The sequence below is a fragment of the Artemia sp. Qi Xiang Cuo genome, chromosome 15, assembly GCF_049724085.1.
Source record: "Artemia sp. Qi Xiang Cuo chromosome 15, ASM4972408v1, whole genome shotgun sequence".
NCBI classification, from domain to species: Eukaryota; Metazoa; Arthropoda; class Branchiopoda; order Anostraca; family Artemiidae; genus Artemia; species Artemia sp. Qi Xiang Cuo.
In genome coordinates this window covers 54604907-54617903 of record NC_142808.1, presented here as the reverse complement: position 1 = coordinate 54617903, position 12997 = coordinate 54604907, and the positions used below count along the sequence as shown (strand labels likewise).

The 12997-nt window shown below is 35.0% G+C and overlaps 1 pseudogene; it reads right to left on the bottom strand.

The window, feature by feature from the left end:
• Positions 1–11415, bottom strand: part of LOC148943866 (uncharacterized) — a 36148-nt pseudogene extending 24733 nt beyond the window's left edge.
• Positions 11416–12997: the final 1582 nt, after the last annotated feature.

Genomic DNA, 12997 nt, shown 5'->3' with positions numbered 1-12997 from the left:
TGGCGGAATTTTTGTTATATGATTTTTGAACAATTTCCAAAAACTGGCTATCTCAAAATTTGTATCGGATGGGTTCGGAGAAAAAGGGCGTGGGGGGATAGTTGCCCTTAACTCTCTTGACTCTTGAAAAGTGAACTAGAACTTTCAATTTCCAATCAAATGAGCCCTCTATGAAGTTTCTACGAGCATCCCTTTCATAAGAACCATACATGCCCTTAGGGCACAACTTGAACGCCTTCCCCAGCGCCCTGGGAGGTTGTATTGACACCGGGGTTTTTCTCATCTGACCTTTGAACTATTTTTAACAAAAGGTCTATCTCTAAATTTTCGGCAGATGGGTATGGAAAGCTATCTATAAAAACCTTATATGGCCCCAGGGCATAACTTAAAAGCCTTGTCCTGAGGGGTGTGGGAGGGTTTTTCATCCTGAAAGGAATAATTTCCAGAACATTCAACTGCGTTGAACAAAATGACTATCTAAAAAGTTTGATTTGAATGTGTTTTGGGATCTGGTTGGCGTGAAAGAGAGGTTAGTTGCCCTCCCGTCATTTTCAACTATTAGAAAGAGCACTAACCCTTTCAATTTCCAATCGAATGAACCCTTTTTGCAGTTTCTACGACAACACTTTCTATAAGAACCTTATATGCCTCTAGGGCATAACTTACAACCCTTGCCCTGAGGGTTTTGGGTGGGGTGGGGGTTGTCATCCTCAAAGACCTAATTTTCAAAGCTTTAAATCACGCTGTACAAAATGTATATCTCAAAATCTTGATTGGATTTGTTTCGTAAAATGGTGGTCGTGAGAGGAAGGGTTAGTCGCTCTCCAATAACTTTCTACTTGTAAAAAGTGCCCCCGTCCTTTCAATTTCCAATCGAATGAGCCCTTATTGAAGTTTCTACGACAACCCGTTCTATAAAAACCTTATATGCCCCCAGGGCATAACTTACAACCCTTATCCTGAGGGCTGTGGGGTTGTCATCCTCAAAGGTCTGATATCCAGAACTTTCAAAAACGTCGAACAAAATGACTATCTCAATATTTTGATTGGATGTGTTTGAGGAACTGGTGGGCGTGAGAGGGGGGTTAGTTGCCCTACAATTACTTTCGACTATTGAAAAGAGCATTAGCCCTTTTTGACGTTTCTACAAAAACAATATCTATAAAAACCTTATATGCCCCCAGGGCATAGCTTACAACCCCTGCCCTGAGGGGTGTGGGGGTTTGTTTCCTCAAAGACATAATTTCCAGAGCCCTTTATGAAGTTTCTACGGCAACACTTTCTATAAAAACCTTATAGACCCCCAGTGCATAACTTACAACCCTTGCCCTGAGGGCTGTGCGGGGGGTTGTTATCTTCAAAGACCTAATTTCCAGACTTTCAACTACGTTGAAAAAACATGGCTATCCCAAAATTTTGATTCGATGTAGTTGGGTAAATGGTGGGCGTGAGAGGGGGATTAGTTGCCCTCCAATAACTTTCGACTATTAAAAAGGGCACTAGCCCTTGGAATTTCCAATCGAATGAGTTCTTTCTGAAGTTTCTACAGCAACGATTTCTACAAGAACTTTATTTGCCCCTAGAGCATAAATTACAAGCCTTGCCCTGAGGGTTGTGGGGAGCGTATTCTTCAAAGACATAATTTCCGAATTTTTAAACTACGTTGAACAAAATGGCTATCTCAAAATTTTGACTGGACGTGATTTGGGAAATAGTGGGCGTGGAAGGGATGTTAGTTGCCTTGAAATCACTTTCGGCTATTAAAAAGGGCACAAGTCCTTCCAATCGATAGATCCCTTTTTGAAGTATTTACGACAACTCCTTCGATACGAAGTGCCCTGGTCTAAAACCAAAAACCAAAAAAAAAAAAAAAAAAAATACATTGTGCCAACACCAAAAAGTAAAAACATTGAAAATAAACCAAATGTTAATGAGTTACAATGGTATTCAAATTTTAAGAGGCAGTTTGCTGAACAAAATGCTAAAGTGTATGAAAAATTTGAAAGTAAATTAAGTAATCTACTGCTTACTAATGAGAAAGGTGACCTTTGCCGTTAGTATTAGATTTAACTGACGTACTACAAAGACTTAAAAAGAAAAAATCAAAAGGTCGTGATTAGGGCCCAACTAATTTGGATTTATAGGGTCCGATAATGATATAAACAATAGCAAAGGCCGATATAACTTCCGTTAAATTCCCCTCTGGAAAGAAACCTTACCTAAAGTTCAAACCCTGCACTCTCTGCCCATATTCATACTCACATGTTGCTCTCTGGTCTATTACACACCAAATAACAACCTCAATAATTCACTGTGGATTCCAAATAATGCAAAAAAATATGTTTTATTTTTATTTTAATCATTCACATAATGAGGTATTAAATTTACTTCACATGTACATGATGTGATTTCTTGCAAGTGAATCCATGGTAAGCATACTAGATACAGGGGTGCAGCTATGGTCTTAAATTTGGAGGAAGGATTTATAGAATGAGTCGACAAAATTGTCCAGTATGCGACAAATGCGGACACAAGATCTAAGTTTCCAAGGTGTCTTTAGGCGGCACCAACACCTTAAACTTCCCCTTTCCCACCTTAAGACACTACCTTCTCCTCTTAGCTACACTCATAACTGGATATCATAGTTTTAGCCGATTGAATTTTAGATCTTTCATCCACGGAAGTGAATATTTACAAAACAGAAATATAAGGTTGATTGTATTCTTTTTAGTTGTTTTGGTAAAAGTTGTTCACTCTTGAACTCTTGACACATTTCATACATTGCTGCACCACGTGTGCATGCAATTTAGTGCAGACAAGCTTGGTGGCAAAAGTGACCTGGCCATGTGTTTAATCTGCAGCAAATACAAGTGACACATAAAATAGCTACGACTGGTTAGAAAAGTCGCTTGATTTGTTGTGCTAGGGTTTTTTTAGATTCAAATTTATCAGTAATGCCGTTAGAAACAGAGAATAATAAGCCGATTTGATAAAACTGGTTGGTTGACGAAATGCCGCTTTATCCATAGAACCGGCGGACTGTGTCAAAAGTATTTATATAAACACCGTAGTAGTGCTCTCCCTAAGTTCTTTCCTCCTCAAGCTTCATAAACTGTCAAGTTATCGAAATTAAACAGCACGCAGTGGATTTAAAAAACTGTCACAAACTCGCTATTGGTACTTAATTTTTGGCTTCTACCAGACTTCACAAAACAAATACGGTTATTTTAGTATTACAGGCTGGTTAAGTCTCGTGTTACCTTGCTTCAATATTTGACAACAGGGAGTCCATTTACGCATGCACTCTGCAACTAATGGTATGCTTCTGGCGGGCTACTGTCTTTGTCATATTATATTTGTATAAAAAATGCAGTTAAGGAGCAGCATCAAGAGGACAACCTAAAGCTTATACAAGATTGAACAAGGAGAATACATCTGTGTCATTGCTTATTTCACAATTAAGCTTAGTATAGAACATAGATATAATTTGACTTCATTAGACTCATCTCTGCTGCTCTCACCTTCACGGTAAAACTTAGCTGGTAGCTACAATCCAACCCCAAGGACTGGACAAGCGAAAATCACCTGAGATAATCTAGCACAAAATCTGGACCTATCACCTATGCTACTGAAGTACCGCAATAAGACAGCTTTAATAAGGATTCCAGGAAATGATATTTTGACTAATGAAATGCCAATTAGCATTGGGCTTAAACAGGGCTCGATTATTTCACCAACAGTATATGGTAATGCAAGGTTGCCGGCTCATTGCCAACTCTCTTCCTGTAACATTTACTATGGTATTGATTAATCGATAGTGTTTTATGCATATTATCTTTTTGATGTTAGTAGGACTACTAGGGTAGGAATTTTGTTTCCCTGCAGTTTCCGAAAATTACTGTGAAATTGAATTTTTCCTAAATGCAACACAATGCGACATTTTGATTTTAAATGAGTTAGGTGTGAGTAGAGTAGAGGTTATGGTCTAACCACAGTTTATAGAATTATCCAGTAAGTTTATCGCAGATCATTTCTGGTCTTCATTCTCGGTACGAACAAAAAGCTCCTCCCACTTCTTTCTGCATTAGCGGGTTACTTGTTTCCGATTATTTCTATTATAACTGTAAGTTTAGCGTCCAAGAGGGTTACAAAGTGCATTATTCGTAATAGCGGGTTTCCACTTGTTTCCGATTGTTTCGCGTCTGACTTGTCTACTCGTGAAAAGATCTGATGCCGATTATGTTTCTATCTGCAAAAACGTTCTCTGGAGCACTCGCACCTTGGTCCGGGTTTTTATAATGGGTGAGATAGGGAAAGATCATACTGGATAATTGTATAAACTGTGGGTCTAACTATAGATTTGAATGGGGCGCAAGTTAAACCTTGTGATAAGTTGACATATCTTTGTCTCCCAATGGGTAAAAATCTTCAGAAAACCAAAGTACTAATGCTATAAAATATAGGGGGTATAAACAAGGCCATACCCAGAGGGAGGGGGGTGGGGGGTTTGACCCCCCCCCCCCCAAATGTTTGTTCGACTCGTGAAAACGTAACAAAAATGGATATAAACAAGTTTTGTATGCGTTTTTTTTTTTAGTTTTTTTGTGTGTAAAACCCTCCGAAAAAAATCCTGGGTACGGCCTTGGGTATAATCAATCGTTCTTATGGTATGATGATAAGTTCCAAATTTTGTTTCAATAAAGTCCTTCTAGCAAGGGTTCATGATAGCAGGGGCGTCGTTTGGAAGGGGCAAGGGGAGGCAGTTGCCCCCCCCCCCCAAAAAAAAAATACGGAGAAAAAATTATTATATAGCCCATGCTCCATGAATATCCGAAAGTAGACTCCTCTTGCCCCCCCCCCTGATAAAAACGTTGAAGATTTGCCCCTGCATGATAGGGTAGCCATGTCAAATATTTTGTTTTTCGTACCGCTTTACCAAATATTTAATTAATCTGAACGTCTTATAATGAAGCGTGTATTTCTTAGATGTATTAAGTTTGTGCTGCGAGTCCCCGCTTCCTCCCCTATGGAACCGTAACTTCACTAGAAAAATGCAATTTGTCTGCTCCATTTTCTAGACTAAGTGAGCTTTAAATGAACACATATAATTCCGCATACGAGAAGGGCTTTCCCCCAGTCAATACCTCGCTTTTCACGCTCAAGTCTTTAGTACTCTCAAAAAAGCTTTTGATTCTAATTAATTGCCCTTGTTTTATAGGAGCCATTTTTAATGAAATGGGATAAAAAGTAAAACTTTAACGTAAACAGCAAGGTAGTGAGGAGGGGACAGTTCCCCTAACAAACAAAATAATTTCTGTTCGTTTTCAGTTTTAATATGTCTCCTTACTGTCAGTTGAAAGAAAATGTGTTTTTTTTATTTAGTTTCTGATCATCTTTAAATAATGCCGGGAAACTCAGCTCATTCTCCGTTGCAAATTTCCTTCCCCTTAAAAAATTCCTCCGTGAAAAGTTCCTCCCACACCAATCCTCTCCTCCACCAGGTAATTCTATCCTCGTTGAAAATGCCTCTCAGAAAATTTCTGGCATATGATTCTACCTGAAAAATTCAGCTTAGCATGCTTTTATTTGAAAAAGAAAACGATTGTTTCTCAAATCATACCCGGAAATTCACCCCTGTATGGGATGTTTCCCCTGGAAAGTAGCTTCCGCTAAAACTGTCAAGTACGAAAAAATATCCCCCCTACACACGAAAAAATCCTTCAGACAACTCCAATCCCGCTGAAAATTTCCTTAAGAATTCGTAAAAATTCTCTACATGTAAAATTGAGTCGGTAGAGAAAGTGAGTCAAATAAAAGGAATTACGTAGAGGAATTATGGGAAATCCCACAGTAAAAAACTTCACGAGAGCTATTGAAAAAAATTGACTAAGGAATTAAACTAAAAAGATTGGGTTTAACCAGCGCAGTAGCCTACTAACTCTGAATTCCCTTATTATTCAAAATATTTTTTATTTATTATTTTTTTTTTCATCTTAATCAATATTTAGATTATGGATTTGACTAAAGCAAAAGCTTTTGTAAGGCCTGCACAAACTCCCAGCAATCAAAGGAATAATTGTTCGTAATTTGTTTTGAATATAAAAATCAAATCAGGAATGTACATTATAATTCACCGATCAGCACCCAGAACAACCTGATTGTTAAGGTGTTTAAATCATTGCCTAGGGTCAACTTATTTTTTCTTCTGGCTTCGGCTTCACATAAGAAAATGACACTTTTAGATAATTACAAAAAGTGGGAACCGGACCAAATCAAAAAGATATTATATGGTAAAATCCACTTGGAGCAGTATGTCGCCCTGGTTCCGCTGACTTTGAGATTGGGTTCCCCCAACAACCCAATGACTTTGAGATTAAATGACGAGAGTATTTAAATAAATGCCCAGACAAAACTGATTTTTGTTCTTCAATATTGCCATTGATCTATTGAGAAGGAGCAGGTTCTTATCAAAAATCTGGAATTTGGTTTCTCTTGCACTTAGAAAGTTCAAAATAAATTTTGTTAGAGACGACCCCACAATTTTTTTTTTAAATATATTAGAAGTGAAAATGGACATTACCCCCTTAAAATAAATATTAATTTTATAAAAAGAATAAAACTTACTATATTTGAAGCAGTTTTTGAAAAAGGAAAAAATGTGCACATATTTCACTAAAATAATGATCCAGTCAATAAACAACTGAATATCCCTTGTTTTGGGAAAAATAAAACAAAAATCTCATATACTTCATTCAGATACTCTATTTTGAGACCAACACTTGTAAATTCCATGAACAATATTTTTAAGTGCCCTATATTTTGAAAATACGTATACATATTGGTTGTATATACCTAATCCTTGTTTATACATAATTTCTATAAGTAAAAATTTACAAACTTACTTGTTATAGGAAAATTTCTTCAAAGCTATAAAACAAAAAGAAAAGTTTGTTTTAAACTCAATTTTTTTTGAGGAGAATGAAGAATTTTAGATTAAAATAATGAATAAATAATTTAATTAGAAATGAAATATTTCAAGTTTAGTTTGACCGGCACAAAAACTAAAATGCTGTAAAATACTAAAAACACTTAGATCCCACTAAGATCACTGTGGGTTCTCCAAAATCAAGATTTTGTCTTTCAAACTTAAGTAGGTAAATTCAAATGATAGCCCAAACAAAGAGACAAAAATCTCAAAATAATACGTCCACGGTCAATAGAAGGAAAGAAAAAAAACGAACTTAATGACAAGAATTCCCATTATTCAAAACTAGACTAAGCACTAAATATAGAAAAAAAAACATAAATAACAGAGTAAAGATAAAATCTGAAATAATCTATCAAAGCCAAAATTAAAAAATGTGACACGAATATAACAAACAGACCAATATCTATGAATAAAATTAATACTACAGTCAAAGAGTATGAGTAACTTATAAGAGTGGAAAATGACGCCAATATCGGTAAAAAAAATTATTAACACCATCTAGTGGGTGGCTACAATTGGCATTTCTCAAGCTCTGTAATCGTTTTTCTGTCCGTAAATGAGATTAGAGACTTACTCATTTTACCAACAGATTCACTCATTTTACCAACTACAGAAATTAAATAAATTATTCTTTTTATTACACTGAAACAAATGAGGGTTGCCAAATGCTAGATAACGTTTAGGGTCTTTTGTCTACACACTAGACTAGCGCCACTTTCCACTTTCAGCGACAGTTCAGGACCGTCTGTGTTCTTAATTTAGCTTTCATTATCTCTTATTTTTTTGGGTTTTTGAAGTCATTGCAACTGCACAATAAGCGGTATACTTTTAAAAGACAAGACAGGGATAAAGTTAGGAAATACACTTACGATCAAAACAATTTTATGAAAAACGGTGTCAGGGCACCGTTCATTAACAATTGAAACTGAAATATTAAAAAAATAGATTTGAATTGAGTGAAGAATAACAAAAAAAAATCTCATTTAAACAAAAGATCTGAGTTTTTCTTTTTTTTCTAATGGGGTTTGTAATATTTTCTTTTCTTTTTCTTTGTTTAGTATTTTTTTCCCCAAATTTAAAGACTTCTAAGACTGTAGCCGAAATATGTATGATTTGTTGCTATTTCTGTGTTACAAGCTTTTTTTTTATTATTTATGACTTTCCTATTACAATTTTTTTACCTGTTTTTGATAGTTTTTTGTTCAACTCTATTCTTATCAGTATACTAAGTCTTTGACATATTTGTGTTTATGTTAAAAAGAAAATGAAATAAAATATGTTAAAAATATAATAAATGATAAAATATGTTTTCATTACCTATCAAAGACCAATGAAAAACACACTAATCATAACAAACATTGACATATCAGCTTACCCATTAAGCGTTGCTGCAACCTTAAGGGAATGAATATTCAAGATACCTCTCCTCGTACAACAAACTTCCCTTTTACAAAAAATGTCTCTTCAAATCACATTTATTATTGAACTTGCCAAAAAATTCAGAATAGACAAGTACATTTATGAATTTTACACTTCAGAGATAAACTTAATAGTTTAGTTTAGAAGGGGAAATGAAATTTCCCTCCTTCCCCGTGGGAAAAAGTGGGAAGTTTTTCTTCCAAAAATGGAAAGTTCTACTCCTGAGATTTACCCTCCAAAAATACCCCTTCCCCTGCTTATAACAATAAAAATTTTAATGTAGAAGTCTTCGATATATTCCCCCCTCCCTGAAGACTCCCTTTTGCAGAAAACTTGCCTCGCACAAGATCCCCTCCCATTCCAGCAAAACATTTTTGCGATGTATTAGTAACACTAGCATTTTTTACTTTAAAACTAGTTGAAGAATCTCTCCTTCAAAATTCCCTTTGTAGATCCTTTTTCTCCTGACCCCCCCTCCTACCTCAATACAAATACAAATTGTTTTTAAGAGACGCCATAGAAAATTAAGCTACCAGAGGCTTCCCCTACAAAGGGGCAAAATCTCTCCTGATAAGGTTCTCTCCGACAATTTCCTTCATTAGGGGATTGCCTATAAATTGAAAAACATGATAATGGACAGATCGATAAACACAAACATTCATTTTTGAATCGTCATTCTTTCCACAATAAAGTAAAAACAGAATAAGGGTGCCAAAAAAAATCTTGCAGTCAAATTTGAACAATTTTTATCCTCTACGGGCCTTTCATATCTATTGAAACTACTTGATTGTAGTTTCAAAAGTATTTGATATCTATTGAAACTACTTGATTTAGAAAGCTATTGTCAAATGCGGCTTAAAATACTAGATCGATCATTTTCTTCTCATATACAAATATCCCAAAACAAGTATATCCCAACAAGAATATTCCCAAACAAGAACAAGGACGTTCTTTTTTGTAAATTAGGTCTATTTCGCCTAAAGCATGGGTTTTAGCCAGACAGAGCCACCATTTCCTTTGGCCCATTCAGCAAAATATATCTTTAAGCTGATCAAAACTAAAATGTTGGGTTCATTTTGGAGTAAAAATAAACTGGAATAATGAGTCGTAATTTCATCAAAACATCATGATATTTTTTCACTTATCCTTTTGTTGTCAAGAAATAAAAACAGTACAAAATTTCTCCCCAAAGTTTTTACCTTAGAAAATCAAGCTTCAGGTCCATTTGAACCTGATGTATGGATAAACCAATATTTCTCGTTTCTTTATTTTCAGGATTTTCTTTAATGTTGTATAGTTCACAAGACTTTATAATCACTTAAAAGAGCCTTGCCAAATTGGAACACTCACTTGATGAGCAGACATACACAAGTTAGATTTTTTAAATCTGGAAAGTCATGGCAAATGGGAGCAAACAAGTTAAAACAAAAAACAAAAGAAAATCACTGAAGAAATAAACAAATATTTAAAGAAAAATAAATTAATTAACTGATAAGAATACAAAAGAACAGCAAAAAAAGAAGCATTTTACAAAAGGGTTAAGCAAGACCACAGAAATTGTTTTTGTACAATATCAACTAGCAGGTTTTTCCTAAGAATGGGTTTTTACATGTTTATTGAGATATGATTTAGAAGAATATTCTCTCTTGCATATATTACATTTAAACAGTTTCTCACCCGTGTGTACCCTTTGGTGCTTAATCAAAGTGTTTGACACAGAAAAAGTTTTCTCACAGACATCACATTTAAAGGGTTTTTCACCCGTATGTACTCTTTGGTGCTGAATCAAATTGCTTGACACAGAAAAAGTTTTCTCACAAACATCACACTGAAATAATTTCTCACTAGTGTCTATTTATTTGTTCCTAGTCACTTCGCCCCGCACAGAAAAAGACTCTTTATAGAAATCCCATGTATTGGTATGTCCATCCGTATGCACTCTAATTTTCAGAGTAACGCTGTTTGTATCAGCAAAATTTTTCTCAAATGATTCATTTAGAAACGGTTTTTCAACCTAATGTAATCTTTTGTGTTTAGTCAAACTGATTGACTGAGAAAAAGTTTTCTCACAGACATTACATTTAAAGGGTTTTTCACCCGTGTGTAATCTTTGGTGTTAAATCAAACTGCTTGACACAGAAAAAGTTTTCTCACAGACATCACATTTAAAGGGTTTTTTACCCGTGTGTACTCTTTTGTGGTGAATCAAACTGCTTGACACAGAAAAAGTTTTCTCACAGAAATCACATTTAAAGGGTTTTTCACCAGAGTGTACTCTTTGGTGCTGAATCAAACAGCTTGACAAAGAAAAATTTTTCTCACAGACATCACATTTAAAGGGTTTTTCACCCGCGTGTACTCTTTGGTGCTGAATCAAATTGAACGACTGAGAAAAAGTTTTCTCACATACATCACATTTAAAAGGTTTTTCACCCGTGTGCACTCTTTGGTGCTTAATCAAACTGCTTGACAGAGAAAATGTTTTCTCACAGACATCATAATTAAAGGGTTTTTCACCTGTATGTACTCTTTGGTGGTAAATCAAACTGCTTAAACTACTAAAAGCCTTGTCACACACTTCACACCTAAATGGTTTCTCCCCAGTGTGCACTCTTTGGTGCTTAGTCAAACTGCTTGACGCAGACAAAGTTTTCTCACATACATCACATTTAAAGGGTTTTTCACCCGTGTGTACTCTTTGGTGGAAAATCAAACTGCTTGAACTATAATAGGTCTTGTCACATACTTCACACTTAAACGGTTTCTCCCCAATGTGTACTCTTTGGTGTCTAATCAAACTGCTAGATTGAGAAAAACATTTTTTGCATACTTTACACTTAAATGGTTTCTCACCAGTATGCACTCTTTGGTGTATATCCAAGTTCCTTGCTTTAGAAAAGCATTTGTTGCACATATCACATCTATACGGCCTTTTATGTTTTGTTTGATATTTTTCGAACCCTTCTTTTTTTTTGCTTTGCAAGTCACTCTTATAACATGGGTTCTGAATGTTAAAGCTTTTTGCCTCAGGTTTGGATTCATTGGAGGTTTCTCTGCATATTGTGACATCACTTAATGAAGTATCTTTAACCCCAGCAACTAAAATAACAGGGAAGAAACATAAACGGATAGAGTCAGAAAATAACTTTTACTGTGCTAAAAACAATCCTCATTTCAGGCTAAGTGTTTCTATATCACATAACATCCAAAATAAGAAAAAAGTTACCACCATAACTAAGATTATTCGAAAAATCTGGTCTTGACACTGTACAGAGAGCGTCAGCCGAACTCTTCTTAGGTTTTGCTCATTTTGAGTTTGACTCGGTTACTGATTGTAACTTCAGTTCGTTTTGGGTTTCATTTATTTATTGATGGTAATTTAAAGTGGCATTAATCCTCTAATTTATTCGACTTTATTTCTTCCCATCTTTGGATTATTGAGCCCTAACTTTTTTTTGAAAAAGGTTCTCCAAATTAATTTCTTTTCGATTTAATTGACATAGTCTTTTTCATTGGTAAAGAAAGACATATTTTAAATCCTTTTTGTCTTTCTTGACAAAAATTCAGATTTTGGCTTTCAATTTATATGTTGGGCAAAAGTTTTCAGCGATGTTTAGCAATATCCGCCTTTTTAAAAATCTGAATACACGTAGTATATTTTGATATAGTTTACACCTCAACTTTCCCTGAAACTTAAAACTTAATAGCCCTTTTTTGTTCCTAAAAAACTATATTTATGCTATTTTGACAACCTTGATACACTTACATTTAATGGATTTAGTTCAGTGGTAATATAAGAGGTACGTAGTGTTCACTAATAGTAGTGAACACGGTTTCTTATTTTCATCCAACATATTCATGAAGGCCCTAATAGAGTAGAAATTCGAGCAACAATATATTTCTTTTTGGTCTCAGACATTTTTGGTCCACCGGAGTAAAAACTTTCCCTGAAAGTTTATATCCTAGTCATGAAAAATCCCCCCTTGATATCTTGACAACCTATATGCACTTAAATCTTTTTTATTCAGTTCTATAATAGAAGTAAAACTTGCAAAAAACTTGTAGAAAAACTTGCAAAAGTTGTAGTAAAATTGGTATCCCAGGAAGTTTCCGCTTAATACCCTAAGGCAATGCTGGTATATTGCTAAAACAACCATTTAATAGTCCATAAGTGGGTTTTGATTCTGTTCCACATCTCCTCACCCTTCCCTAAAAATTTTACTAATATCATTAGAATTAGCAATAGTCAAGTAAAAAACGTAACGGTAGGACTATTGGAAGTATAATTAGTGATAGCAATAGTAGGAATAGCATTTACATTATACCTATTTGGTCTTGTTCAATATTCTTTCCTCGTACCCTGATAGTTTCAACTTAATATTTTAATCCGTTTCTGAGATGTTGCAGATACAATCTTTTGAAAGCCTGCATGTGCCAAGTGTGTTTTGATTCAAAATAGCCTCCACAATAGCAGTCCCTGAAAATTCCACATTAACACTATTAGCCTTAGTAATAGTAGTACTAACGGCAGTAGTATTACTACTACTACTTGTGATGGTGGTATGCATATAGTCTATTTTCATTAGTTCA